This window comes from Dicentrarchus labrax, unplaced genomic scaffold (assembly GCF_905237075.1).
Source record: "Dicentrarchus labrax unplaced genomic scaffold, dlabrax2021, whole genome shotgun sequence".
Taxonomy (NCBI): Eukaryota; Metazoa; Chordata; class Actinopteri; family Moronidae; genus Dicentrarchus; species Dicentrarchus labrax.
In genome coordinates, this window is record NW_026136724.1 from 11,932,428 (window position 1) to 11,959,853 (window position 27,426).

At 40.5% G+C, this 27,426-nt stretch overlaps 1 long non-coding RNA gene across 1 annotated transcript in view; it reads right to left on the reverse strand.

The window, feature by feature from the left end:
* LOC127358768 (uncharacterized) overlaps positions 1-27,426 on the reverse strand; it is a 70,078-nt gene that overhangs the window by 32,755 nt on the left and 9,897 nt on the right. The window contains exons 2-3 of the long non-coding RNA XR_007882535.1: positions 23,293-23,440; positions 22,924-23,069 (exon numbers count right to left, since the gene is read on the reverse strand). This is a non-coding gene — a long non-coding RNA (uncharacterized LOC127358768). The remainder of the gene's footprint in view (positions 1-22,923; positions 23,070-23,292; positions 23,441-27,426) is intronic.

Consider the following 27,426-nt stretch of genomic DNA (forward strand, 5'->3'; position numbering starts at 1 on the left):
TGTTCCCTTGTTAAGGTGAGAGTGACCCTCTTCTCTCTTCTGAGGGTGTTTTCTTACATTTGTCACAGTCTGAGGGTGATTCATTCGAAGCAATATCGACACAATTTCCAGACACGATAATCTTTATAGACATCTGCTGGCGTCATTACAGAAGTGACGGTGCACTGTTAGGCTGAATGACTGTCGATATTACAAGAAGTGCCCAGAAACTGGATTCATATTTTTATTCACAACAGGATACAGGATAGCCTTAGTTAAAATCAATGATGCAATCAGGTGATGAGCAAAAACTAGACTGAACCAGATTTAATCCAAAAAGTTTTTCATTAACAGGATAGTTACTGACATTTCTATATTATTTTTCTATAATGACAATACAGTACATATTTAATAGTAATATGGTTATACACAGTATATACACAAAAACCTGAATTCTGACAGAAATTCTCTGATTAAATGCTACTGGACGCTCTGCTGTGCTGTTGCTAGAAAACTAAAACATTCCAGTAATTGAACTGGACTATATAATGAAATGAATGTGTTTTCGACTAGTTGCAATAATGAGCTTTTAGTCCCAGTCGACAGTTTTGTCTCAGTCACGTCTGTCTGACACTGAGTGACTGAGTGACACTTTCAGGAGCTCCTTAATCCATTTGTTCTTAGCATGGGGGTTGAAACCAATCAAAGGGTTCCATAATAAATGTGTCACAAGACGATTAAAAGCATAAGAAGGTCATTTCTGTTCATGGGTTTTACCTTTTCTTACAATTTTTCCTGAAAAATGTCATTGATATTTTCATTAAACAATGGGTAAAGAAAAACCTATGTCCAATCTAAGACCATAAATCTGTGACAAAGGCTCACAGGCCCACACTTAATTTGGCTACAAGCCAAAACAGGTTGTAATGCCGCTTCAACCAAATTCATTTTGGTTTCGTGCAATACTCCACAACTCCACTGATCTATCCTGCGTTACTGAGAAGATACACTGTAAATCCCACTAATATTGCCTGGGTTTCCAAAAAGTCAGTGGACCATGAAGATGGTAAGTAAGCTCTTAAATTGTCCAGTGCAAGTGTGTAAAGTGGGACGATGGCTGAATCTTTCAGACAGCAGGATGTTTGCCTCAAAATCTAGTCTGCTGTATCTTCTCCCTACTCGCTCTTTCTTCCTCATTGCTCCCAGACTTGTGTCTCACACAACTGTCTTCACATGCACACAAGGACAAACACACACACACACACACACACACACACACACACACACTCCCCTAGCACAAATGTCAGCCAATATTTCACATTCTCTTCCCCAAAATGTCAGTGCCTTAGACAAAGCGTGTCTGCCTTCCTGCCTTGCTGGCTGTCAGCCCGCCTGCGTCCCACCTAAATCTGTTGTCACTGCCTGACATTTCACATGCTCGGGGTCACAGGACGAACTCACCGGCTGAATATTCCTAAGGTGTGTCACGAAAGGTTAGGTTGGATGGGTTACGGCGTGAAAGTAAAATACACTGCATGCATGAAATATACAGACAGTACTTAATGGTTTCATGGTGTGCACTGACGTGGTAAATCCTTGATCCTTGACTGATATCCATTTACTTAATCCAGAGTTTTTAGGGTTTTTTTTTTTTAACTCAGATGTGGATTGTGTGGCTATTTTTATATATTTCTTACCTTAACAAGACAGAAAGCATGCAGGCAGTCTCATCTGGGGCAAAATCTACCTGAGAGGACAGAAAATTACACTTGGCTCCAAGCTATGCAGGTTTTAGTGCCATTGTTACAGCTCATTTTCTCTGGGGATTATGTTTGTATTGGATGAATCTGCAGTACCCTATTTAAGCAGTGCCAACCTTCAGTGAGTACCCAGGATGTAGTGGATTTATATAGTGTGGTAAAAAGTAAGACAGGTAGGTCAGGACTTCATGTAAACAGTTTATGTATGTTTACATTCACCAAAACACATTAGGAATATCACTGAAGCCTGACAAACAAGTTAAAGGTGGGGTCAGTCATTTTGGAGAAAGATAGTTGACATGTTGTGTTTTGTGGCTTACTCTGAGTCACTTTGTTTGTTTCCCATTTACTATAACCCAAAGACGAGACTCAACTATCTTTCTCCAGAATGGCTGACCCTGCCTTTAAATGCATTTCCTTCCTCATAAAACATCTGCAAAGCTGTTTTTTTTTTTTTTTGTATCTTTAATCACACATTGTTTAGATCCAGGTTGACTTGCTACCAGTCTTCTTCTTCACTGCATTTGTTGGCAAATTACTACCTTTATTTGCCCGATACCACCACCAACTGTCAATCGGTGGAATAGCGACACCAGCAGCAGGACAAAACACGGTACAAACAGAACAGTGATACACTCATAAATGGTGCATAGCATTACTAAGTTCCAATCTTCCAGGAATATTGTAGGAATAATAACAATATTGGTAGCATTGGTAGTTTTACTTTGTAAGTGTATTTCTGCGTTTTTTCAGAATCATCCCACATTAATGTTCTATTGGATAGTTGGTTGTTGGTTGACTTATGATGCATTCCTTAAAAGTTTATTCTGTATTAAACCTTGCATCCAATAGTTGTAAAAAAAAAAAAAAAAAAAAGAGAGAGAGAGAGGATAAAAAGATACTTATTGTCAATCTGATATTTTGTGCGATGATTTGATAAAAAGGTTATTACATCTTTCCACATGGTGAAGTAATGGCACCGTCATTCCTAAAATTACTTTCAGAACTGTTTTGATAGCGATAAAATAATATTTCAAATGTATTTGCCATCTCTGGGTTAGAATGAAAGAATTAAACCAGATTGGAATGAAACTGCTCTGCCAGTCAGCATTAAGTCCTTGGATCAGAAGTGCTGGACTGTGTTAGGAAAAATGCTGCCTCAAAGGATAAGTTTACAGTCTATCTATGTAAAGATATGTTGTAAAGTTCAGCTCAAGCTAATATGAAACCTCTGGAGTCTGTTACACAAATAAAGTGAGTAACTTTCAAAGTAGCAATGTTTTTGGTATGAAATTCCTTCTTTGTGCTTCCTCTAACAGTTTCCTTGCTGGGCTGCGGCAGAGGGACAGTGACACACAGCGGGAATTTGGTACTTCTATGAGAATGACTTTTGAAGATGACCACTTGGTTTGTCTAACTCAGACTGATCGTATTAGCTCTGGTTGAACTTTAGAAATTCATTTTAAACAAAACGAGGAGTGCGGGTTGTGTCTTTCCACCACTTACACTGAAATCACTTCAGGAAGGGCATTCACAGTATGGACAAGAAGAATGATTACCCTTTAAGATAATAGACCCACAGAGATATTGTATCTGAGGAATAAGATTAATTACGTCTGTATTTCATTTAAGTGTCAGTTAAAAACAAAACCTAAACAAAAATACAAATGCTTACTAAGCTCCAAGTTTTGATCAATAATGATTAACTGTTTATATGTCTGTATATAAGGTCAGACTTTTTTTTAGCTTTATAATAAACAAAAATGACAGTTCTTCCCATAAGCCTGTATCTTTCGAAAGTCATGAGCGATGGTCTCATCATCCGCTTGATTGATTTTTCTCTCAGATCATGATGATGAATGGTTATTTTTGTTCAGAGTGCAGTCATAAGATTTCCTAAGTCTGGATGCATCAAAACTGTTATGACAGAAAGAGAAAAATTCTTTCTATACTATTCTCTTTTTTTCCCTAGCTTGCTCGTTTTTTTTTTTTGTCAGCTCTCTCAATACAACACGCCCACATCCTTTCAGTTCAGTGTATGTGCTGCAGTTGCTCTTCCTGATTTGGACACTGATTTCTACTCGAATACATCTCTGTTTGATTTAAATATAGCTGAGAGATTCACGACCCTGCCGCTGCCTGCAGACACTGTTTGGCCTAGACTGGGATTTTACTGGCTTCTTGTTTTCACTGTTTCTCTCTCTTTCTCCTCGCATCTCGCTCATTTTATTCCTCTCTCTCTTCCTGCTAGTTTGTTTTTTAAGATATTTCTGCTCTTTAAGGCGGTAGGAGAGATGATAGACAGCGGGATGACGGGGAGTAAATGTGAGTGTGAGCGCGATTTGGTGTTGGTTTAGATTATGTTTTCCTTAATGTGTTTGTGCTGTCTTCCAGTATAATGGTACTTTAACAGCTAAAACAGTTTTAAACTCTGGGCTTGAGCAACAGGGAGAGCAAATATAAACCATCATGGTTTAACAAACACAATACTGTTTTTCAGTCCTGTGGCCAAAAACGAATTATTGTAGCAGGAACTATAAACAGCACACACTAAAAAAAAACACAGAGGTCCAATTAAAAGTCTGATCATAATTTTGATGCTAATTACAAAATCATGGATTTTTTGTATGCATGGTCACAGCCCATACTGAAATGATTTGGATAATCAGAAACATTAAAAGTTGCTTGGAGAAAGAAAGCACCCCCTCTGTTCAGTGCCAGACGCGCTGAGGGGAAATGGTTGTTTTAGTCTGGTGCCTGGGAAGAACATGACTTCTTTGCACGGCTGGCACCAGAACAAATGAAACTGGGGGTTATAATAGGAGGGCTAATGCGTGAGTACAATACAAAGAAAATCCACAATTTTCCCAGTTTACAGGTAGTAAGTGCTTAACACAACTACTTTATGCAAATGACAGCAATAAAGAGGATGTTAGCCAGCTCTGTACAGTCTGCTTCGTAATGTCTACCACGATTGACATGCAAACAAAAGCAAACAAAAGCCACCATAGCGCTTGTAAAATTTAGCTTTAAAGGATCAGTGTGTGTGGATTCAGTGGCAACTGGACACAACTCAGAAGCTATGGACATGAAAGAGCAACTGTAGAAACATGGCAGTTCAACATGACAGACTCCATGAAAGAGGATCCACTCACTCTGTAGATAAAAACAGCTCATCCTAAGGTAACAAAAACACAATGGTTCAGGTGATTATACACTAATAAAAATATACAAAACAACATTATATTCCATTTCTGCCAACTGATCCTCAATGGACCTTAAACAGGTTTCAAATGACAGAAGTGACATAACATTGCATTTTAGTTGCTTTAAAAAGTCTTCTGGTAACCAAAATACTTTTATTATTCACCATTATGATTAACAAGAAGTTCACAATCCCATTAATACATATATGACGTTAACCTGACACTGCAAAGGCATCCTTGGCTTCTCTCCTCATAATGTTCTCTGGCATCTAACAGCATTTTGTGACAGTAGTCTTGGTACTTGACATTTCCAGTCATCTACAGGGAATACGCAGTATGCAGAGGCTCTGCATCTAATGTAATCATTGCATCACAGCTTTAAAACCTGTCGATATTGTCTTTGTATTTTACTTTTTTCAGCTTAGCCTCTTTTTGAAAAACTCTCACAAACATCCTCCATCTGTGTCTAATTCTCAAGTTTCCTTCCACCTCTAACTTTACTTACCGTTTCAACAGATTAGTGTAATCCAAACACCCACTCACTAACCCACCACCACCACCACCACACACCCACACTTAAAAGCATCATCATGTGCACACACAGACACACATGTTCACTCACACCCTCACATTAGTCTAATCTCCTGTTCATACCTGCCAATGACTCACCCAAAATGGATCAGGGAATGAGGGACTTTCTTATTTCCTCCGTGGCAGGCCAATAAAAAACACTTTATAGCAACACACACACACACACCGGCTCAGTAAGTCAAACGGTTATCCATTTTTAATGACACACAGACAGCTTGACCTAGTATTGCTGTGTGGTTTGTGTGTGTGTGCTATTTTGTGGCAGTCTTAGGACTCAAAAGCAAATGTGAATGTGAGGTCCTGCAGTGTGTGTTCATTTGTGTGTGTGTGGATCCCAAATAGTATGTGCGGTTTGCAAAAGCCTCACTAAAATGAGTCATTTCCTTTCAGCCAAAACACACTTAGAAGAAATCAAACACACACCAGTGGACAAAAGCATGCACTGCACATATTTCCTTGTTACCCATCATCCCCACCTTAATGTAGGCCAGTCTAAGCCAGTCAGGCAGCTAGCTACATACCTAACCATCTGCAACATGTCCAGAAAGAGGTCATACTGTCACTCCACGTCTCACTTCCATAATATTATGCATTCATCCATGCACTCACACACGTTTCTTTCCGTGCCCTCTGTGCGACCTCAGGGTCCGCGCTCCCCCTGGGCCAGAATTCGACTGTCTCGCTCTTTTTCTGCAGCCCTTATCCGTGCCAGCTGTTGTAGTGGCAGGAGAGGTCTGCCATCATCACAGAGTTGCTCCAAATGTTTCATTTACTATAATTATTGCAGCATAGCCCAGGAAAACACATAATATTGCCTTCTAATCATTTCCGTGCTATTTCTCCCCCACCTCTGATAGTGCGGAGCTAAATATTGGCTCAACTGTTGCATCACAGATTTAATACAAACAGTATTTCAACCTACTAAAGACATCCATTATGTATCTGGCTTGCATCAGTGCTGCAGGAGCAACTGCACATGTTGATCAGCTACTGCAATTTGCATATTTTGGGGAAGATCTTCATGCCAGTCAGACTATGTTTCTCAACAGTGACCCAACGGCATACTAAACATATCTAGTTTTTTAACTTAGTTATTCCTACGATATCCAAGCATGGCACGAAACCTGAGGTTTTCTGTAAAAATTGCCATCATGATTGCAAACTCATAATGCCAAAGGGAAACACTCCATCCCGACCAATGCTTCAGTATGATTGCCTGATAGTCTAACAGCTTCTAAAATCCCCTTTTCAACAGTGAAATTGGAGGGCTGTATTCGAACATATTTTATAACTTTCTAAAATATATAATCTGAGAACTACCCATCAGACGTGTGAAAGTAGGGTTTGAACTTCTTCACAAAACCGCATTCCTCATTTCAACACGATGAATGCATTCAAAAAGAGACTGTCTTAAAATGTAGTACCTGTAGTTCACTTCATTGTGTCCAGACAACAAAGACAAGCAAAAGACACAAAGTTCGTGGAGAGAGATAAGGGGTGTCTAACCACGCTTTAACCTTTAGCTGCACTGTATGAACAACGTACTTCCTACACTGCTAGAACCCTGACACTGAGTGGTCTCTGTGGTACTACTTTTCCATCCACAAAATTTGGATTAGTTATAAGTAATCATTGTATCATTGAACTAGCTTTGAACAGTCAGTGAATTCTAAAATTTTGTGCAGAAAAAAATGTGTGCCCCATTTGAGCAAACTGAAGCCTTCACATAAAATCACTGCAAAATTGAAAAGTAAAGCACACCGGCTCCTGGAGTAATTAGGTGTGATGATCATAAAACCATTCCTCGCAGCAATGTTAAGCTTTTGAAGTTAGACTTCTGTGGATAATTTTAACACAGCAATATTGGACACTCAGGCTATTCTGACAAGGTTCTCAGATTTCACTGACTGTATTCATATGTTCTCCGTAGGTAACAAAAGTGAATTAATTTAAATATTTTTCTGAATGAGACCCCTTTCACACATAAAATTGGAATATATTCACATATCCTGACACACACGCACGCATTCACAGCCTCGTACAATCCATCTATATCTCTGCATGTTCAAGAAGAAAAATGTTGCATTTAAATTGTGTGTCAGGAGTACAAGGTTAGTTGGTTGTTCAGCCTCCTACAGTATGCACATAAAAAGGTTGTTATTTACACAAGGATTGTGGCCATGTGTGTGTGTGTGTGTGTGTGTGTGTGTGTGTGTGTGTGTGTGTGTGTGTGTGTGTGTGTCCCTGTAAGCCACAGGAAAAATGACTCACTGTTGTCATGGGGAAAGCAGAGCAGTAAGACTGGAGGGATTTACTGAAGCATGTAAAACACACAGTCAGACACAGACACATGTGAGCAAAAACACACACAACTTAAATCGAGTTTATTGGGTCCATTAATTAAAGTACATTACCTATAACAAAGTTCTACTATACTGCTGTTGCAAGCTAAATGTGCAATCTGCAAACATGTCCATATGCATGAATAAAATACAGAAATAACCTGTAAATAACACACACACACACACACACACACACACACACACACACACACACAGAGGCACACTGAGCTTCTGTGCCCGGTTGTTTGGAATAGCAGTGAGTATATCACAGACGCAGATGCACTCGCCACCCAACAAACTAAAATAACACATACACACACACACACACACACGCACACACGAGCATTCAGAAAACCATTTTCTCTCTCTGCCTCTTGATTTCTGTCTGTCTCACACAAACTCATACACAGTGATCAACACAAATTCCTTCAGATGGTGCTTTAAAGAAACTCACATGCAGTATGGAGGAGCCGGATACCTCATTAGCCAGTGATGGCAGCCACAGACACGGCAGAAAATCCCCAGTAATTCCAGCTTTTCCATAAACAAACAGCAATCTTTTTGTCTCTTGGTTGTTGAATATCAGCACTAAACACTTGTTGGAATCTATGAAATATGAATTAAGTGTTAAACAACCAAGTAATCTCATCTTACTTTTGCAGTTCTTTTGCAGAAATATCATCATATTAACCTTATAAAAGGCCGCTTTCGTCATCATCAATTGTCTCTAAATGGCAAATCATGACACGTTGCAATCTACTGTTTTTATCTATGCTCCCCATCACCGGGCCAAGGTCCCCCCCTCTACCAGCTGATGTGCTTGGTATGGGGGGTGAAATACATTCACACTTTAGACTGTGTAAGGTAGCTAATAGCTAGCAGTAGGCTACCTGCTGCCAGAGTCATGTAGAGAGAGTTTTGCCGTAATAGCGATGGCACACATGCGGTGATGCATTTTTTTGCCCATAATGTCCACACCAGAGGGCAACTATTTCAATACAGCTCTGGCACCGAAAACAAGACACCGACATCTGCTTTGCAATTTGGTCCATTAGACACCGGTCGCATACGAAGCGGTGCCTTGTTGGGCGCAGTGTTTCAGTACCCAACCCTACTAATAATACATTGCAAACAACAGGCTTCATGATAGTATGGAGACATTCCCAGACACATTTGTTATCAAATTCTTCCAATTTTTTTCCCCCATCAGTTATTTCCTTGTTAGTTGCTACAGGGAGAGAGACAGATGGATGGAGACAGAGAGGGGAGGCAACAGAGAGCATGTCTAGTCATGTGATTTGATGGGAACATTGATTCAAAGTGGTAGATAACACACAGAGAAGATAGAGAGTGATGATGGAGGGGGGGAGAAAGAGTTCATTGTCAGCCATTTCGATGTGAACATAGATATCAGAAGGAGAGGTGGATGACAAAGGAAACAGAGGAATGATGCACAAAGACGGCTCATTGTAAACTATTGTGATGGGAACATGTATAACTAAGTCCGAACCGGAAACACACATTGTACAAGTTCTAACATTTCAGAATTTATTAAACTCTTCTCTTTCTGGACATTATGTTATGGCACGTGTCCTTAATTCCCTCATCGTCCTGCAGGAATAATGCACATGTCTCAGCCTTTTTTTTTTCTGGAATGATTTCAGCAAATGTAGGCTAGTGTGTGTTCCAACATCATAATTCTCCAGATATAGGACCCTGGGGACTGAGACACTCCTCGCCTACAGTGTAGCAGGATAGATAGAGCCATACAGAGAGATGGAGGGAGAGAAAGATGTGTTATGATGGTCACAGACAAAGCACTGCAGTACAATGCAGACATAGGCTTCCCTCCGTCACAGAGCGCTCATTGTACAACTCTGTGTGAGGTGTTTGTGCTGAAAGACCAACTGAGGAACGAGAAAGGGATGAAAAGGAAAGAGAAAGTGTGTGTGTGTGTGTGTGTGTGTGTGTGTGTGTGTGTGTGTGTGTGTGTGTGTGTGTGTGTGTGGTAGAGGGAAATAATGGGAGGGTCACTATTCACTGTCATCTCCCTGCTGTTTGTGTTAGATTTTGGTGTGTGTGTGTGTGTGTGTGTGTGTGTGTGTGTGTGTGTGTGTGTGTGTGTGCACTAGCTGTATAATGTACAGCAGCGTGTCTGAATGGACTGCTGGATGAAAGGAAAAAAGGGTGTGGCCATGTTAAGTGTGTGTGTGTGGGAGAGAGGTGAAAAGGATGGGTCACTCAGGGTGTCATCATTCACGTGTTGTGAGATGTTAAGTGCTCTTATTCAGTGTACCAGACTACTATTCTGCTAGTGTCCTGCAAAAACGTCCACATAAATCGTGACACTGTGGCTTTCCCATTCAGCCCTATGTGTTCACACAGCAGCTAAAATGGACACTGAAGTGTGCAGAAGCTAACGGGTATTGTGATGTGAAATAGTTTGCTCTGAATGGAACCTGAAGTAGAAAATTGGATTAAAAAAAAAAAATCAAATAGTATCCTAAAAATAAATAAATAATGAATAGAATAGGAGCTATGATGGAAAACCAAGAAAAAAATAATTCAACAGTTGTGTGATAAAAACAACAACAGCTGGAAAATGGAATCTAAACTGATTGATGAGCGAAGTGAATAAATTTGACATTTTCACATTATGAGATTATGGACCACTCCACTGGTGAAACAACGTCAGATGGAAAGTAAAAATATGAAGGATTAAAAAAAGTGAGACCTCAAGTTTGAGTGTGTATTCACACATGGCGTTTACCCCCTTTGGTGCGGTTCGTTTGGGCGTATGTGAACACAGCAATCACACTGGGACGCAGGAGGAAACAAGTGGGCCGAGAGCACTTGAAACGAGTGGTCTCGGTCCGCCACCGAGCGGACTCTGGTGCAGATTGTTCGAGGTGTGAAAACAAACGAACAAACCACAGGATCACATCAGACATGTGATTTAAGAACAATTTGAAAAAGCTAAACAGCTCATAATTCCATCTGCTGATCATTAAAATCTGTTCAGGAATCGATCTGTAATAAGCCATGCGTATATTTATGTCACACATATGCATGTCCACGTGGGTATTTTACCTGATAATTAAGGCAAAAGTTTTTAAAACTGCTCTGGAACTACTCTGTGTACTTTGTCTGTTCATTAAGTCCATTAGAATGTGTGTTACGGGCAGCAGTCCCATAGTAAAAGGTCCCAAATCATCATGTACAAGACAACACCCTTTTTGTCCTGTCTGTCTCTACCTGTTAGTCATTATACATGTGGTCGATTTATAATACTAACAAATCATTTCTTCATAAAGAACATAAATATACACACCAGAAACATTAAAGTGCTGCATAAACTTCTGTCAGCATGAGGTTCTGATGATGCAGCATGACAGTCGCCCCAAACTGTCCAATCAATGACCTGTCAGTCTGTGTAACTTTGTAACTTTCTCAACACTCAGCAGCCTCAGACATGCTAGCAGCTCTGTGAGGCTGTACTTAGAAACTAGAAGTTACCATGGTAACATGCTCATAATGGCCACGCTAACATGCTGATGTTAAGCTGGTATAATGTTTATCGTGTGCACAATCTTAGTTTCTTAGTTAAAGAAATTTTTTTTTTATTTTTTCCTGGGGGTGGGGTTGGGAAAAAGTTAAGGGATTACCAAAGTCATTATAATTCATTCTATGGTGGTAATCCATCCAATTGTCTCATTTACAGACATTTGATATGCTTCATCTACTGGGACCATGATGATCTGTACCAAATTTCATGCAAACCATCCAAAAGGCTAAAAGGCACATTGTGTACAGAGTCTGTGATGCTGGCCTCTGCAATGCCTCAGAACACAGTGGCAGATGGAGACCAGAGTCTGGAAGTGAAGCAGGATCAGATGTTCTCATATTAATAGACAAATATCTGATATTTCCTGCCCTTATGCAGACGCAACATGTCCTCCATATTCACTGGCATTTAAAAAGGACCAACCATCAAACATAAGAGCCATATTAAAGCCTCTTTTTTTGAAATGCCACACATAAGCAGCCCCCATGCAACCACACATATGATGCACGTGCTACCAATCAGGATTGTGAATGTTGTACAACGTTTAAACATGATCTTATGCATGCACTTAAAGGCAAGACTGTTTACTATAATAGCTAATTATTTTAAAGGTACTGCCTAATGCTCTATAATGTGAGTGCGTGAGAAAAATTTAAAAACAGCTTTTTGCATTTGTGAGACTCGCTTTAAGTGGCTTTCAATGTGAATTCACACTCAGCTATAGCTGTTTCTTAAGGTGGTGGAAAAAAACGAGTTGTTTCCACAGTCACATGGGCAAGTTGGAACAATAGTTGCTGTGTGTGTGTGTGTGTGTGTGTGTGTGTGTGTGTGTGTGTGTGTGTGTGTGTGTGTGTGTGTATGTGTTTGCATTGCCTCGGTGGTGTGATGGCGTGTGGGAGTGATCCGAACAGACCAGTAGGCTCCGTGTCACAACATCCACACAGACGTCTGTCCGAAAAACTCACCCACCTACACACACTAGCATGTGCACACACACAAACATGCAGATTATTCAGATTACACACTGTGCGAAAGCGGTGGAGTCACACCACGGGGGGGGGACAAAGAAGTCTGTTTCGTTCACTCTTTGTGGTACACACACACACGGAAAAAGACAAACAAAAACAGGAAGGAAGTGAGGAAAGTTGCAGCATTCAGTTTCGTCTTGGCCAACCAACAACAGTTTCTCTTTAGTGGCCTCCAGTCGTGGCATGTATTGTCGTATGTGTGTGTGTGTGTGTGTGTGTGTGTGTGTGTGTGTGTGTGTGTGTGTGTGTGTGTGTGTATGTACGTCAGTGTGAATGGATGAATGGAGGAGGTGCGACCAAGGTCAAAGTGGGCGGCGTCTGACACACTACAGCCTTGCTCTCTGTTACTCTGTGTCACAACGCCTCTCCTTTCTCCCTCTCTTTCTCTCTCTCTCTCTCTTTCTCTCTATTAAATAATTTATTATACATTTGGTTAATTACATTGTGTTAAAGCCTCTCTGGCTCTAATATCTCTCTTTCTCGTCTTTAGCTCGTTCTTTCGCTTCTTTTGTTCTTTTTCTTGCTCTCTTGTCCAGAAAGCTCGGTGGTCACACTGTTTCAGGCAGGATTTTTACTCCCACTGGGACAACAAATGGCCAAAGTCCATTCCAGCAGCCACCAGTCATCCAAAGAAATGCCTGGAGCATACAAGCACCGCCAGCAGAAACACACAAAAGCTTTGCTGGGGGACCTGTGTAGGGTGTTATGTAGCTCCTAGTCTCATATAGGAATGAATAATCATCTAAATATATCTGTATAACTGCTGAACTGAGTGCTAGTAAAACTGGAGGTGTTGGTTCATGAAGAAGGTGACCTCCATTTATATAATCAGCATGAACTCAGCACCCACTATGGTTAAATATTTTTTTACGTAGACCTCTGACGCCAGAATAAAAGATTAAACCAGCAAATAGATACTTTCCTCCTTCCTTACTCCACTTCTCTTACTGAGGTTTGTATGCTAATTCTTATTTAGAATAAATGTGTTAATGAAAGACATTTGAAGTGGTGTGTGATTATTAGCATTCTACATCAGGTCATTAATAAAAATGCAATTTGTTTGTCGTCAGGAAAATGCCTCATAATAAACCAGTCCAGTTGCCACTTGAATTTATTCTTTGTAAATACACTTAATCTCATAAATTATTAAGCCTGTTGCAAATAAACTACAAATTAAAAAGCTTACGCACTCAGGGTTACTTTCTGTGACTCTGGTTAGCATCAACCAAACATGAGCTGCTTACTAATATGAAAAGTTCAGCAGATGTTGCTCTGTGCAACCAGATGTAGCCAAGTGTGCTTGTGCATGTAAAACTTAACAGTGTGCACAAACACACACAAACCTTTCTTTGTGCACAGTGTTAATTCGCCCGCAGTAAATTTAGATTCCTCTTTCATTTGACAAATGGAAGTGTGAAGACATATGGTCTTCCCAGATGGTCCTTCAGTCTAACTCTTCAAGGTGCATCAGACAGTTATGTGAGCAGCCAAGACAATCAATTGAACATTTTCTTTTTCTTTAATTATTTTAAGAAAAAAATTTTTGATAAACATTTACTCACCAACTTAACTGCTTAACTGAGACAAAGTCACGTCCTCTAATATTTTTGGAAATCTTGGGGGGTTACATTGATATGAAGTAGGTGGAGGAGTTTACATTCCATATTTTACACACATGTTGGATTTCCTAATAGTGTTCCTGATATTTTTAAAGAGAGAGTTTGACAATTTTGTGGCAATTAACTGTAGATAGAATCAATGGAATTTAGTTTTCTGTGCCAAAATTGACACATGTGGTGCCAGATTATAGTATACATATTTTGTGATCTTATTTTAAACAAGCCCAACGCGTAACCATCGTATTTATTAACAGCTCACAAGTGTAATACTGACTTACTTAAGGAAAGATTAAGGCAATAAATCAGTGTATTAAAATGGCTATTCATTTTTGATTCAGCTTGAATTACTGTGTGCTTTGTGTAGTCCACATGCAACTGCACAATACACTGGGCAGTTATAGCAGTTTTTGTGTTCAGTTCAAGTTTCACTTTCAAATAAGAGGTTCATATTATTGGATTAAACTGAGGATTTGTCTAAAGCCTTTCTGGCTATCTCATGTTGCTGCCATATGGCAGAATAGATTTGATTTGTCACCAGATCTCAACAACAAAATTACAGAATACAATAAAGATTATTATGGTGGGCAGAAGAACAAAACGTAGTAGTGGTATGTTAAAAACAAAACAAATGTAAGCATACCTATGGTTACACACGTCAGTCACCCAGTATTGTACTGCTGGACACTTATATACATAACATGCTCATTGGCAGTAAATACATCTACTTTATGTAACATTGCATTCCTTTATATAAAGATCCATCACCTTCATTCAGGGCCCCACAGTGAGGGCAAAAAGGATGCTGCCAGACACAAAAAGCCTCAAGTTCATCTCATTCTGAAGTTAATTACAGGGGTGCTTTTCAAGATAGATGACATCCCATCTCAAGCACCCTCCAATCAGCCCCATGGGTACAACTGCTTTCATTCCATAGAGAGGCTCCTCAAGGTAAACAAAAGTTCTTCCTTCAGATGGGAAGCACTTTAAACATTAATGTCCACTCCTTAATAAATGATTCCTGGCATGAAAATGGGACAAATTATGCACTTCCATTGAATTCATGAGTCATTTTATGACAGTTGCTAAACCGTGCTGAGAGAGAGGAGAGAAAGAGGGAGACAATAATTCTGGTTTTGAAATATGAACATTGAGGTTTTCAGTTAGTAATATCATCTTCCTCATGTGAGCATCTAGTTTAGCCATGTATTCTCCCGACCCGGCATCGCAGCATGAAAAACTGTAGCATTTTTCATTTGGGTCGTGTGCTCAAAATGTCTAGAAGAGGCTGGCTGTAGAGGTTTTACTGTCTGGTATGTGCCCTATTTGTGTTATATTCCACCTTGGGGAAACCTACACACAATGCAAGGGCTTTTATAATAGTCACTGGGTCCTCTCTTGTGCCAAACAGGGAGACAAAAACCTCAGTGATTTCATATGGTTATCTATTTCAAACCATAGTTGTGTGCGATTTAGGCACCAGGTAATGCAGAGTGCTTGCTCCACTGTTTTGGACGAGCTTGGTTTGCAAAGCTTGGCTTTCATGATGGCAAATTTCAAGTATTGATGTGACGTAACTGATTATCAAACTAAATTGCATACCGATCATACCATCAGTGAGAAAATTGGCTGTCTATAGACATTCAGATAAATAATTAATATTATTACATAATTAGGCCGAAATATTTTGTTTACGATAGGTATTCTCATCTACTTCCTACTTTCAGCTCTTCTGATGTGTCAGTTTGGAAAAACGTGACATATCTGTGATCCGTTACTCTCCGTCATTCACCCTATTGAAATAAATGAGTTTCAGTCTCTCTTTATCCAGCAATGCATGAATTTGAGAGTGTTATTTGTTATAAACAATGTGGATGCCAGAGCTTTAATTCGCTCAGGTAAATCATAGCTTTCTTGGAAAGATGCTGTAAGATGCCAGCCTTTAGCAAAGACATATTTAAAAAGAAATCAAAAGAGGAATGTGAAGAACGCCATAAGTTCATAAATATTGTAATCTGAAACACCTTTTAGGAACCTTAAGGTGTGCAGTGTTAGGCTCGGTGCCTGCTTTGAATTATCATTTTAAATAAATAAATAAATTTAAATAAAAACATCACCTGGGTGCCCGCAATTCCCAGTCTGAATTAAGATTCTGTCCCAGTTTATGTGAAAGCTATAGACGTGTCTGTGTGCACGTTGGATAAATAGAATTTCATATTCAGATAGTATGTGTGTGCATGTATTGTTGTGTGAGAGAGAGAAAGTGCAAGTAGCTAATACAACATATTAAAACTAAAGGTCACTAGCCCTGCATTTTCAGAACTGTCTTCATTATGCTTACAATATTTACTCATATCAACATTTCTGCGGTGGTGGTGGTGGTGGTGGTGGTCTGTGCGTGTGTGTAGGTGTGTGTGTGTGTGTGTGTGTGTGTGTGTGTGTGTGTGTATGTGTGTAAATGTAACAGCAGAGAAAATGAGAAAGCGTGGAGGACTGTATGTCTATTTGTGCATGGATTTGAAGTGAGCTCTCAACCTAGGTATAATTACATGGAGATGTGTTCAATCGGACTGCATTTATGAGGAACCTGTCACATATCTCATATCATTGCCATAGTAACCAAAAGGTCTCTTTTTGAATATCATTCTTCAGAAGGTTTCGTGCAGCCGAAACCAACGTCATCAGATCTGCTTAAAGACCAGTAGCAGAGCAACTGTGTGTGTGAGCCTATGCCAGTATACCTGCATGTGAGCATGTAAATTCATCTCCAGTATTCCCAGTCACAGCATGAGAGAGGGGAGTTGAAAGAGAGAGAGGGAATAGGAGAGGAGATGCAGAAAGAGAGAAAAAGGGAGTGTGCATGGTGCAGGCTGTTGCTAGGTGGAGCAGGGTTGATGCTTTGAAGCAGAGGTGTTTGTAACTTGTAACACACCAAAAATTTCTCTCTTGCAAACGCATAAAACGCTGCACGCAAATATATGAAGGCATACCAATCTATCGACACATCCTCGCTATTAAATACGGCATCCATGCAATCCTATACACAAACTCAATGTGGCCCTGTGACTCAAACAACAGCGTTAAGACTGGAGCCCACGCACAGCGAAGGAAACACAGGGAGCCAGAAAGCGAGGTGAGGTTAGAATAAAAACAGGAAAAAGTCAAAGATAGAATAACTGAGGGAGGCGATAAAAGACTGGGAGACAGTAATAAGAAGAGATAGGGAGAGGAGGGTGAAGTAGATAAAGTGAGAGGATGGGAAGGGGAGGAAGATAAGGACTCGGAGGAGAGGATGGGAGGAGATGGCGAGGAGAGAAGAAAAGTGGGATAGATGAGGATTGGAGAGAGGGATGAGCGCAGACTGCGAGAATGTAACAGAGGGGAGGAAGAGAGAACTGTCTGAGTAATGTGGTAAAAGGAGAAGAGGAGAGAATCAAAATCAGGCACTAAGAAAAGAGAGGAGGTGAAAAAACTGAGCTCATTCAGCTCCCAGATTGAGTGTGTTCTTGTTATTGAGGAAGTAGAGAAACAATTGTCTTTTATCTCAAATATCTCAAATTAGATATGTTATAGTTCTGAAAAATGTGAAGAGATGTGTTTTAAATCTGTTAACCTGGTACAATGTATATACTACAGCAGGCGGTATTTGTTTGTTTCTGTTTTTTTGGCAAAAAAAATGTTGCACACCTTAAAATGAAGCAATGGCTACTTGCACACCACTGTCCCCCAGTTGCAGTGACTAGTTCAAGGGTCATTCAGGGCGATTGTTATACCCTGTTTATGCTCCAAAAGAGGTGAAATAAAGAAGAAAAAAAAGCCAATGTTAGAAAAGTCTAAAAAAATATGCATAAAGATGTGTAGCAGAAATGTGTTTCACTGCTTCACCTTCACCTCTCCTGTTAATCATCTCGTGGGCCCTCAAACTTATGTTGTGACCCCTTGCAAGGGTCCCCACTCGCAAGTTAGGAACCACTGTACTACACTTGTGAGCCGTTATGACTGCGGTACATATCGCAAGCCAAGAAATGTTCATTAACTAAAAAATAATTACTAACCCAGACCTTGGAACCCATTCCTCATTTGCCGTCTCAGTCCAGCTAGTTCATCTATTTCTTTCAAGTGTGTATCAAAAAGGTTGTGGAGCGTAAGTGTACGTGTGCGGGAAAACTTTGATTGTGAAACACACACATCACAGTGACCGTAAAGGTCCTGTTTGTTGGCCTGTAATCGACCTCCCTCTGTCCCTGTGATATCCTCCCAAGTAACTGCTTGACTTGTGAGTACAAATGAGTATGGCTGAAGTGTAAATTGAGTTGTGTGGTTGAAAAAGTCGTCATCTGTCAGTTTCTGAATGCAGCAGTTTCTGCAGCCCGTCTGGAGGGGTGGTATGAGGTGGCAGCTGCTACCCCTAAATAATGGTTTGCCACCCCAGCTTGGTGTCAAATGTTGTCAAATTGACACATGAATTTAGATGAATGTTAAAATAACGTGTTTAAAAATGGAAATGAATTTAATGACTTCTTATGGACACATTTTAGGCTTATGTTCAATGAAAAAAGACGCCACGTTTAGACTTTGCCACAACAACGTAATGTGTTTGAGTGAAAATATCTTTATTTGGAGGCTTTTCCAAGCAAATATTGATATACGTGTTTGTTTGCGATTAAATCAGAATATATTTCTGCCACCTCCGAAAGTCTCATGCCACCCTCCTGCCACTTCAAGAATATTTCTCTAGATCCGCCCCTGCAGCAGCATGCAGTCACCTCTGCCTTTGGAAACAAGTGCATCTCATTAGCTGGCTGCCCAGTATGTTTGCCTTCATTAACAACCAGTTTGTGGTGGGATTTCTGGTAAGCAATAATGGTATTTCCAGTCAATAGACACTGCAGTGCTTTTTGTAATGATGCCAAATGATAAGTTTGTAATTGTCTATTGATCGTGTGACATATTAGTGAGACATCATTGAGCTGTCTGCTTGTTGCAATATGTAGGTTTTGCCCTAACAATGATTAATTTAGTACTTCATGCCACATTTTTCATAAGAGCCCGTGTAAAAAGAGACATTTTTGAGGAGAGGTGAAAAGACAACAGAGAGAGGGGAATCTGGACGACAAACAGCCTGACTAAAAGAGGACAAGGACCTCTTCATCCCACCATTTCTGAGTCATCACACCCCTGCTCCCACATCTGTCTCAATGCCTGATTGCAGAGAACACGTGCACCCAAGAAAACACAGGCTGATAAAACACTCATGCTGCGCACAAACACATGTGCATGCACACCAAGCACATGTTCATACACACAAATGGTCACACAGAAACACTTAGACCTGCACACTGGTCTCCATGCAGGCGCACACAGATACACACACACAGCAAAACATGAAGTTGCACACATGAAGAGACACACACACACTCGCGCACACACACCTATGCACTTGCTGTAGGCCAAAGGGAGTTCACCATGGCAACAGGAGAGTAGGGCAGCAGGATGCAGTCTCTGGCTGACACAGGTGTATGAACAGATAACACTTGCACGTGCACACACACACATACACAATCACGCAAACGCACACCCAAATGAAAGGAGAGGTACAAACTCCCAGCCTCCTCTTTTTTGTTTGTGTATGCTCTTTGTGTGTTATAACAAGTGTGAAGGCATGTTCAGATTGTGTTTCCACAAGAGTGAATTAAATAATGCTATTCACATAGCACAAATAGTCTTATATAACTGCACAGTCATGGGTATATGGAATATTACTGGATTTTCAGGTTTAATCAAGCTATACTGTCACATGCAGTCTAAAGGTTCTTGAGAAAACGTGGCAATGCATTAAGTGCCTGTACATACTTAAGTGTGTGCAACTATGGAAACCATAGGAGCCTGGATATACTAGAACATCTCAGATATGTGATAGAGCAATGTATGGGCTCGCATCCAAAATCATCCAGACTAAACTGATTGTGTTGTCACTCAGTGACCGTCAATCTAAATGACAAAAGACTTTCCTGGATATCAGCCATGTTTGTATGCGAGGGACAGAACCACAAGGATAAAAGGTGAACTCATTGCGGTGTGGCATAAATATCTCTATCATTGGAAATAGGGTGCTTAGATTTCTAGCTGTTCTAAGCAAACTGGAAGCTTGGCCCCGTTATCTGCAACTGCAGACCACTGGTGACATCAAATCAAGAAAATGAAGTCAGTGTAACCAATACCTGGGCGTCGCTTTGGAAATGTTTCAAGAAAATTGTGTTACAGTGTAAAGGAGTTGTCTGTGAGAATTACGCAAGGCATGGTGCTGACTTCAGCTCTCTTTTGGCAGACTTCGTGCAGGCAGATAAAAAGACAATACGTACATAAAAAAGTATTTATGTTCTCACTGTAAAGTTATTCTAATTGGCTGTGTGCTTGCCAGAAGTCCAGTTCACAAATGTAAGATTTTTTTTTAATGTTGTTTTCCTAAGCCCTATTGAACAATTCACTTTGTATTAAAGGAATACACTTACTTGCTCCCTTTGCAAGAATAGAAGTAGAAGACTGAGACCACTCTCATGTCTGTAAGGTAAATTTAGCTTACTAAAGAGCCGTTTAGCTTTGCTTAGCACAAAACGGCGGGAAATAAACCTGACTCTGTCCAAAGGTAACAAGCTAATAAGGATGTTTTGTGTCAAGCTATTCCTTTAATTAACAATATTCAGAAGGAGAGAGAACAGTGTGTTTGACCCGGCCTCCCAAGGTCACATCAAACAATAGAACAAAGCAGAAAGTAATTGGAAAAGATAGTAAAGGTGACCAATAAGGAACGTGTACATGGTCAGGTTTCGGTGGTTACTGCCACAATATGAAGTAATGTTACAGCTGCTCTATGTGGTTTTAAGACACTATGAATGAAAATGTAAAAGTGACACTAGATAAATAAAATAATACAATTTTGGAGAGAAAACACATGTGTGTATGGCACCTTTAAAGCCACAAACATATCAAAGTCAGTGGAAAAGCTCCAACTTATAGATCCTGATAAAATCCCCAAATTTTTTACGAGAGAGCAGTTGCGGGGCGGGGGGGTTCAAGTCCACAGATATTGATTGAACTGTCCTTGGTAAGAGGAACGTCATGTGCGAGTTAAATTGAGTGGTGTTCCAGTGTAATGCAGACAGGGAGATTGGATATGATGATAGAGTGAATCCATTACAACCACAGAATGACTCTGAGACAGCCAGAGAGAATTGGGTCACTGGCTAATTGGACAGAAATACATCAGCCCGCCCTACGTGTACACACTCTGGCACGTACACACATACTGTATACACTGCTGGCACGCACACACATGCATGAATACACATGTATTTAACAGACTTACACAAAACGCAGCACATGTAGATCCAAACATACTGATAACACCTGAACACACGCAGCATTGCTCTATAGATAATGGTAGATAAGCGTATAATAACCATTTAATCAATTATACCCCACCTCAGCGGGGGTTGCCCAGACAAGAGCCAGGGATTCTCATTATGCATGACCAAGTCTGGCACATAAAAACCCTCCCACACGCACACACAAGTGCACGTACACATATATACTATCACTCACATAGATTATAACCACGTGTACTGTATGCGCATGCCCGATTTCATGCAGGAACACACATGCATGACACTTCTACGCACCCAGATTTACAGTACATTAAGTGAAAGTGGCTATAAATAGGATTTAGCAGACACTATCATAATTCTGAATAAATTCAGGAGAATTGTTCGCCCCTGAGTGTCTCTGTTGCAGGGCAGAAAAAGAGTGGTTGGGAGGCGGGGAGTGGAGAAAGGGAAATGAATGGAGAACGTGTAGAGCTATACAAAGTAGAACAGAGAAAGTATGAAAACGGAGGGAGATGAGGGGAGGAAAAAGGAGGAAACAAGGCGAGGAGGAGAGGAGAGAAGGTGCTCATTATTTTTGCCGACGTCATAGAGGGGAGAGAAAAACAATAACAGCTATTTTACTCTTTCAATGTGTTTTGCATTTTGCTGTATCATGCTACGATCAGGCAGTTCAGTACTGAAGAAGGAGGAGGAGGAGGAAGAGCGAGAAGAGAAGGGGGTACACACACCCAAACATACACATACATGCACATAGACTCACACTTGAGCCTTGATGTATTTCATCTCTGAGTGCTGAACAGCACAGAGGTTTGAAGGAGCGCGACTTTGATCCATCAGATTTCTGAGGATTGTAAGATTATAAGGATTGTTAGCAGGAGATACAGTGAAATGGGGATCACTGGAAATGACTGTGTCAGTGAGTGTGTCTGTGTTCTTTCCCTGTGTGTGTGTGCCACTCCTGGTTAGTAAATTCTGTACATTTTTCTAACCACTTCTTTTTCCTGCTGCTCTCCTTTCCTCTGTTCTTTCTCCTTTTCCATATAGACGCAGTGTATTGATTGATCAAGTTTGAAGCTCTCGCATTATGGCAGCATGGCATCAATATTAACTGGTACAGAGTTGATTAAAGAATTATTTAATGATTTCATCAATGATTTATAAAACACATGCACATAGGTTGTTCAGTTCAAGGTACCTAAAGGAGCACCAACATTATTTAAAAGTCATTTTTTAGTGTATTGTAATTTTCACTTGAATGTCACAGGTCAAAGTTAGAAGTGTTGGCGCTGCCCTGCTTTAAAACACGGTCGCTACAGCATTTGAAACTTAATTTTACAAAAACGTCACTTAAAAATCACAGCCAGCGAATTCAGTTCATTCCAGTGGAATTGCAGCGATTAGTGGATTTGCTGGTGGGAGCAACGTAAAGCCACACTAATGTTTCACATTACCTTCAACTTGGATGAACTTTGAGCTGAGAATCTGTGGCGCTGACCTTTGAGGGGACGGAAAGCCGAGAGCTCAGAATGAAGGTGCTGCATCTTTCACTTTCACTTAACCTCTTGTTGGAGCAAAACCTTTCCACAAGAGCAATGGTCTACAAAGTAATGAAACAGGAGTTGATTATACAAATACATCTTTAGAATAAATTGAGTGAACCATTAACAACCAAGGTAAACTAACGAGCTAACAAGTTTTCTATCATCAATAAAGTTTTGTTGAATAAAATGTTACACAATGGGGTAGAAAAATACCAGAGGAGCAAACAGAAGATTGTGACTAGTGCTAGCATGGTCGAAGGCTAGGGTTACACTGCCTACCTGAGCAACCAGACAGGGTTGGCAGCAGCAGCAGCCACACAGCTGACAGGCTGTCGGTGTAAACATCGCACGCAGGCCAGACGCAGCTGTTCAGCGCTGTAGTCGTCACACACTGCTCAGGTAGGCAGTGTGAACCAAGAGTTACCATCTGTCCCATAGAATACAGAGAAATAAAATGCACTGAATCAATAGGGGACACAATTGGTCCTGTATTTTCACACCCTACTCTCATGCATACACTATATTGTCAAATGATAATAAAACCAAAAGAGTTTCTTCAAGACATAAAAACAATCTGAATTTGCGGAAGAGAATGACAGCAAAGTTGTCCATCACACATGACGGACCACAAGTGGATCACTCCTGTCAATGAGAATGAGTACAAAGCACACTATACAGTTTGCTATAGATTATTTTCTGTCCCCCATGGTGGTCTTTTCAACCTAAAGCAACATTTAGCTGGGGACTACCACGTCCAAGAAGCGTAAGGGCAGAGGATGCCGAGGGGGGTTATTTTGACAGACCAAACATTTTGCCCATGTCTATTAATACTAACTAGAATTGATGCAATTGTGCTTTACTAATATCGACTTTTTTTTGCTTTATATTCATGTTGAGACTAGCAGGGGACACAAATTGGTGCAAAAACAAAGTCCCTAGAATGCAGCAAATTAAGCGTCTGACACTTAACATCTCATGGGGGAGGACCCCCAGACCCCCGGCTTGATTTGTGTCAAGGTCCTTTTTTTTCCCACACTGAAGGTGGCAACCCAAGTCCCAGCTGGCTAGCGTGTTAGTAGTTAGTCTGCCAGCTACAAAAATTCACCAACAAGCTTCTAGAAGGAAATACTGCTTAAAGATACCGCTCTGTGATGTGACCAGGCCTTTATTCTTTGTGTCTCACCTTCTAGACTGCTCAAGCATGCATCTTTAAAAGCTGAGAGGCAGAACTTTGGGAGTAGTAAGATGTGTTTCTCTACATTTACTTATGCATGAGAGAGAGAGAGGAAGAGTCAGGTGGCAGGCAGAAAGATAAAGCAGAAAAATGAGAAGGGAGATAGAGAGAGAGAGAAAGCTAAGGGTCAAAGACAGCAGGGAAAGAAGATGGCAGATCATAATGGAGAAAATAAGGGCATCAGAGGGATTTTTGGATTTTTTTTTTCTGCACGTCTGGTACAAATTAACAGCAGGGGTTGACAGCACACCCTCGGTGCCACTGGGATAGCAAAGTGTGTCGGTGTGTGTGTGTGTGTGTGTGTGTGTGTGTGTGTGTGTGTGCATGAACGAGACTGAATTATTCAGAGACAAGCTGGGACTCGCTGAGTAAACATTAAGTCAACATAGAGATGCAGCATCACACACACACACACTCCTGCTCCCCTGGTGTTTCGGGGGGGACTCTCGCCTCCTCTGGGTGCCACAGACAGATGGGACAGGAAATGTGTCACTGGGTCAAACTCAGACGGCGGCGGCCATCTTGGTCCCACTGAGCCAACTGTCACCTCTATTAACCCTCGAGGAAAATGGGAGGCTTTTTTCTGTTCTTTGAGACCATTAACCGCCGCCGAGGAAAACTGCTTTTCCGTATTCCTGCTAGATTAGAGTGTTGACAACTTCACTGATTTAATCAAATGTGTGAAATTGGGGATATTTCAGCGTGTGCTCTCGAGGATGATTTGTGCAGCCCTGGCTAAATTACATTCAGACATCAGGATGTGGATAATTCATGTCGTCATCAGAAAGCAAAGAGTTTTAAAAAGGAACAGTTTAAAAACATGGATATAAATATGGTTAAAAATCCAAATGGAAGGCTAAAATTGGTGATTAAATGCAAGAGCCATTGTTAGCCTAGGATAATTGTCATTAGCTTTGCTTTTATACTCTTAGCTTTGCATTTGAAGCAATTGGTTAAGACAAGTTATTGTTCGATGGCCATGAATCAGCATATGTTCTTGTTGCTTAGCAGATTTATCTGATTCAGGTGACGTTTTGACATTAACTGTAAGAGAGGATCAGAAGAGCTCTTTTGGACCACTGTGGAGACTGTTTCCCTCCTGCTTGTGTGCTGTTGATATGGACTGTCGCTGCTGTTTCGTCTTTGCTCTACAGGGTTTCCATCGTGAGTGACGATAAACTTGCACTTGCCTTTTATTTTGATTGCCTGTGCGAACAAGTGAAGCGCCCATTACGCCAGTTATTTGTTATGTCAGATAAAGGGACTAAGATAACTAAGAGTTGTAATTTTTGTATTTGTAGGCGCAGGTAATAGATTACTTATATTTAACCTGTACCTAGGGCCCTGTCTATAGTACTATTACACATAGCTACAGGTACGGGTGCTACATTTGCATTTATGTGGAAAGGTTTTACTGGATTGAATTAAAATTTATAATATCAGTAGAATTGAAGTGAATCAGACATAAGATTTTAAAAATTAAAGTTGAAATTGTAGTAAAGAGGCACCTTACTTCTTTTACAATTGAAAGTGAATGTATTAGTCACAGGAAGTACAACACAGCCTGTTAAAAGAGATGTAAAATGTCTTGTGTTTCTCTCCGGATCTTTGTCAAGAGATTACTCAAGTGACATTAGTTTTAGTTATCTCAGCTTCGGCTGGAAATAAATTTTGCCTTTTAGCCGGGAGGAGGACAAGAGAATGAATACCACTCTTATGTTGCTTTATTAAGTATGGAGCTAGACCGAGGGGGGAAATTAGCTTAGCTTAGCATAAGGAGGAGAAGAAGGGGGAAAACAGAAAATATGCCTACCAGCGCCTCTAAAGCTCACTAATTAACATGCTGTGTCTTGTTTGCTTCATCCTACACAACAGAAATGTAAAAGCAACTGCGTAGTGATGACGAGACTCAAGATTTTACATGTGAATTAGCGAGCTTCAGAAGGGGGTGCTACCTGTATTTTAAATTTTTTAGACAGAGACAGGCTAGCAGTTTCCCCCTCCTTCAAGTCTTTATGCTAAGCTAATCACCTCCTGACACTAGCTGCATAGTTAAAGTAACGAAATGAGAGAACACCCTTTAGAAAAAGCTTGTGTTACATATTGGAAGTGCGAAGTTTAAAGGATATGGACATTTGATGGGAAGGATCTGACAAAAGTGATAAGAAGTGCGAAATTTAGGGTTGCAAATCCAACTTTATGTTAAACCACAACGAATAATTTTAGCAACTTAGCCATAATACGATATGTTTATTATAAAGGTTATCAGTGCTTCACAATGTGAAGCGCTCACACTGGAGAGTCTCACTATGCTGTTTACATGCATACATTTCTCCTACATAATCCGTATTTGTGTTGAGGCAAGATTTGTTTACATGAGCGGCTTACAGTGATGTGCGAGTGACACTTTTAAACAAAGCTTTAATTATACTTTTACATACTTTTTATTCCTCCTTTATGCATGAGTGACAAACAGCCCACAGGCCCATTTTTATAAAGGAATACCTTGAGGGTCAAAATAATTAAAAATGAATGATTCATTGTGATGTTTTTGTAAATGAACACTGCAGTCTGTATGCTTACCAATCCAGAAGTAATCTCTTTGTCTCTTCTGCAATTTATTTTCCATCTTCTATTGATTACTTTCACTTTTTATTAATAACAGTTTTTCATTTGCTTTCTTTTAATTTCACATCATTCCAATTTAATCAGTACCTTCGCAGCTCCAGTCGTCCTTTAAGGCTTTGTGCGTTTGACTCCAAGAATAAATCATCAGTTATTCTTTATCAAGTGTTTCTTGCACTGCTCTTGTGCATGTCTGCTCACTCCGGTCTGTTGGTGGAGCAGTGGAACACGGGATAGCTGTCTAACCCCCGTCACCTGTCGAGATACACTGAATGGATGCACCCTGTGGAAATTAGCGCCAGGATTATGCAAATCCAAATTGAACTGTGAAGTTAAGAGGCTCGGCCCAGTGACCTCGTCATCTCAAACAGGCAGGGGACGGGCGTGCAGACAGATCGACGTACAGTATTCACATGCATGCACACGCACTCACAGACACACATGTTAACGCATGCAAGCACACAAGCACGCATGGATGAATGTGTGCAACAAAACACACAGACAGACTGAACACAGGGAGATGCAGCCACAAATTATTGCTTTTTCTTTGTGTG